Source organism: Lactuca serriola, chromosome 5, assembly GCF_051521515.1.
Source record: "Lactuca serriola cultivar US96UC23 chromosome 5, Lser_US96UC23_V15, whole genome shotgun sequence".
Taxonomy (NCBI): Eukaryota; Viridiplantae; Streptophyta; class Magnoliopsida; order Asterales; family Asteraceae; genus Lactuca; species Lactuca serriola.
The window spans coordinates 200,668,387-200,672,711 of NC_136412.1; the positions used below are offsets into that span (position 1 = coordinate 200,668,387).

At 34.3% G+C, this 4,325-nt stretch overlaps 1 pseudogene; it reads left to right on the forward strand.

Annotated features, from left to right (window-relative positions):
• The first annotated feature begins 417 nt into the window (after positions 1 to 417).
• Positions 418 to 3,937, forward strand: LOC145050087 (uncharacterized; annotated as a pseudogene).
• Positions 3,938 to 4,325: the final 388 nt, after the last annotated feature.

Below are 4,325 nucleotides of genomic sequence, written 5' to 3' on the forward strand. Positions count from 1 at the left end.
AACTCAATAGATATGAACCCTAACCCCTTCCTTCTGCGGATATGCGTAACCCCATTGATTTCATGTATACATGGAATCGATCCTATGCGTTCTACTTCTGCTAATATGGAATCGTTTCTATGCGTAACCCCAAGAATTCCTAAGGGGCACCGCGTCGACCATCAACGATTTTCGATCCTGTGTGTTCTACTTCAGATGCAGATGAAATATGTTGAAGCTCGATTAGGAGATCGAGTTCTTTATGCAGATAAGATTAGGAGATCACGCACTTCGTGGCGCCAGGAGAAAACCCGTTTCTACTTTTGTCACTACATGCCGGAAAAATTAGGATACGCTACCCTTTTCCCACCCTTCGTTCCCGATTCCCCATCAACTCTCCACCCAAATTCACCAGAAGTTTTGCCCTGTTAGCCTCCAATGCTCAGCGCCGCCGCCACCTCCGTCGCTGCATCGTCTATTCCGGCTTCCGTACTCTACTGTACAACTCAATCCACCTCAACAAGAACGATTAAACGCCCCCACAATAATTGTCGTGTTGTTGCTGGAAACTTTGGGCATTTCGTACAAGTTGTAAAGAAAGATGTCGATTTTCTCAAGAAGAATATCGGTGCAGGCATCAAATGGACGAGCGAAGCTCTTGGTTTACCGGAGATTTCGAAAAAGGTAGATGAGTTTGTTTGGTTACGGAACATCGAAGATCCCCACTATTCTGGTGAATTTCAATCTCCTTCTTGGCCTCAGCCTTATTATCCAGGTTTTGCTTTTTCTCACTTTCTCCCTAATCTCTATTTTTGGCATAATTTACTTGTAATTATAATTTGAAGAAATCCTGCAGCTATTTCTTCAAATTATTTCCATTTCCACCTTTTCTGCCACTTATGTTAACATCAATCCATCTGCTTTACAGAACTCTCTACCACAGATCTCATCATGGCTGACCTTAAATCCATGGAAAAATAAATAATCTATTATTACCATCTCTCTAAAATGTGGACAAAACCACTTCCAGAAGCTTACAATGCACAGGAAGCTGATGACTATTTCAAATGCAGACCTCATATAGTAGCCCTTCGACTCATTGAAGTAAATTCTTACCCTTATCACCTTATCTCACATGATTCTGACATATTCTCATAATTTGCTTATTCTATTTTGAAAGGTTTTTGGCTCCTTTGCTTCAGCTGCAATCAGAATCAGGATATCAGGAATTATAAAGTCAAAAACATCAAATGCAGACTCTGAAACCGAAGAATACAATTCACAACACAAATTTGGCATGGTGTTAAAAGAAACAATGTTAAACTTAGGTCCCACTTTTATCAAAGGTCTATAGATGAATTTAGTGACAAAATTAAATCTTTTTTCTGATTTTTCTTAATCTTGTTTTGGTTAGACTCTTGGATTGTGACATGCTTTTTGTTGCTGATGCAGTTGGTCAATCCCTTTCCACAAGGCCAGATATCATTGGCTTTCAAATAACAAAGGTTCAATTTTTTGAGTGTTTTAAGGTTTTTAGTGTTTAAATAATCTCAAATTTCACTTTAATTTGGTATTATCAGGCTTTAAGTGAGCTCCATGATCAAATCCCTCCATTTCCCCAAACTTTAGCCATGAAAATCATAGAGGAAGAGCTAGGATCCCCTGTGGACACCTTCTTCAGTTACATCTCTGAGGATGCAATAGCTGCAACATCATTTCGTCAAGTATATGTTCTTTTCACTAATAACCAACATAAAACAAAAACATTAAATCTTTATTATTTATCTATTTATTTATATTCCTTCATATCTTTTTAAGGTCTGCAGAGCAACTACAGTAGATGGAGTTGATGTTGCTGTGAAAATACAACGCCCTAATTTGAAACACGTGTTTCGTGATGTTTATATTATGAGAGTTGGGGTTCGTTTTCTTATCATTTTTCACTTTTTCACTTTACATTTATCAAAAAAATAAAAAATAACTTTTTTATTTTATATTTTTTGCACTTGTACAGCTAGCTGGATATTTTGCAACAAGTGACTAAAAGAAAAAGTGATTTACACTTTAGAAGCTGCAAATGCTAAAGAATTCATGGTAATTTTTCTTTTTTCTTTATAAATCTTTTTACCAATTTAAATAATTACTCTTTATATGCAGGAGGCTCATTCACCATTTTCGTATATTCGTGTTCCAAAAGTGTTTGACCATTTGACTAAAAAGAGGGTGTTGACTATGGAGTGGATGAGTGGTGAAAATAGAATTACTATCAATGTGTAACACCAATTTTGAACAAGAATTGTAATATTCAGAGAAACAGAGTATTGATGCTAAAAGACATTTTTTTGATTTGGTATGTAATTAATTAATTATGTATTAAAAATTCAAATTGGTTTCTTTTTTTACCTTATAAAGATTATCTTTATCTTTTATTATAATTATAATCTTAGGTTAACAAAGGAGTTGAAGCATGTTTAGTTCAACTCCTTGAAACTGGATTATTACATGCGGATCCACACCTTGGAAATATGCTCTATTTACCATCTGGACAAATAGGGTAAATTTGTCATTTTGTTAAAAAATAGAAAAATTAATCTTTATAGTTTTATATATTTACTTTTTTATTGATGATTTCTTTTTAGGTTTCTTGATTTTGGATTAATCTGTCGAATGGAAAAGAAGCATAAGTTTGCAATGCTTGGAGCGATTATTCACATAGTAAATGCTGACTGGGCATCCCTTGTGGGGTCCCTTGCTGACATGGACATTGTAAGGCCAGGAACCAATGTTTCACCAATTACCATGGTAATCTCTAAATATTACTAAAACAAAACCTTAAATTCTTCAATGAAGAAACAACAACCCTTGATTGCATTTCCCTCCTTTAGTCTCCACCTTAGGATCATTTTGATGGAGATGAAATGAATGTTCATTTACCACAAGATGAGGGTCATGACTATGCAATGGTAATTAAGTATATTGTTTTCATTTTATATCTATTTTTTATTACGACTTTCAGGAATAATATTTTGTTTCTATATGTTGTCAATGAGTAGGTATTGGTGTTTCAAGGTGGAGCAGGTTGGAATCTTTAACCACAAAAAGGAGATGAACTTTGTAATTGGTGTTTCAAAAATAGGTTAGTCAACTTTTTTCCTTCTTATATCGAGCTGACATTTTATTAAATTTTCAATTCAAATATGTATTGATAGATATGTCAATTGATCAAAGATGGATTTTGTCACATTTTTTATTAAAATTTATATGTGGGTACATATGTACGATCTATAATCTTGTGGATATCAATCGATATCTGATAGATTTTGTTCTATGCATCAGGGAATACTTTTTCTTTATCTTTTATGCAATGGGAACCATGTCATGCAGTTGTTGCCACACCTTTGCTTATTGCATTTGAACTGCTTCTTTGCATCTATCTTGAAAATAGCCATGGTATGACAACATATGATATTATTATATTAACTGTTTATAAAATAATACCATGTATATCGGTTCTGATTCCATACTAATTTTGTTTTATGCAGTTACTAAGCCTCCACCTTTAAGCCTGCAGATTGTCTTCCTTCCTCTGTTGGCATTTGAAGTAACCATTATGACAGATTTTTTCCATCTTTCCTTCACTACAGGTGTACCATGAGTCAGACAAGAGGAGAACCAATCAATAGTAGTCCTGCATTTGAGAATATAAGTGCAGGTATTTCAAGGAGCTGATCAATGATATTCCTGCATTTAATTTCTAAATTGTCTCATGTACTAATGATTATATGCTTCAATCATTCGTCCTTTATTTTTCAGCTGTTGTGAATTTAAAGAATTTAAAGAAACATTTTCATGCTACTTGATAAATTAATTTAAAGAAACAAGAAAACCTTTTACTTTTATTATAGGTGCTTCACTTGTTGTTGTTGTGGATGTTGTCAGAAAAGGTGCAGCTGCATAAGGCATGACAATTACAGACTACGTTTGGCGTGGACATGATCCCACATCTTAGTAACACTGGACCTGCACTTGACCTTTTTAAAGCTAAATTCGAGGTAATGCTATTAATTTGAATACCTTTTTAACTTCACACAAATCTTATTTCTTCCATTCTTTTCATTTTTTTTTATAAATACAGGTTGTTATGGATGAAGCAAGATCTGAACAAGCTGCATCCATGACTGAATTTCATTGGCTAGGGCATAAATTTCCAATATCAAATGTCAAAACTCGTGTTTCCATTTTAAAAGGTTAGTTATCATTTATCAGTCTTTAGTGCTTCCGAGGGTATGTCTAATTCTTCGATTTCCCGATTTACCCTTTCAGCTATAGGTGTTGTATTAGGGCAA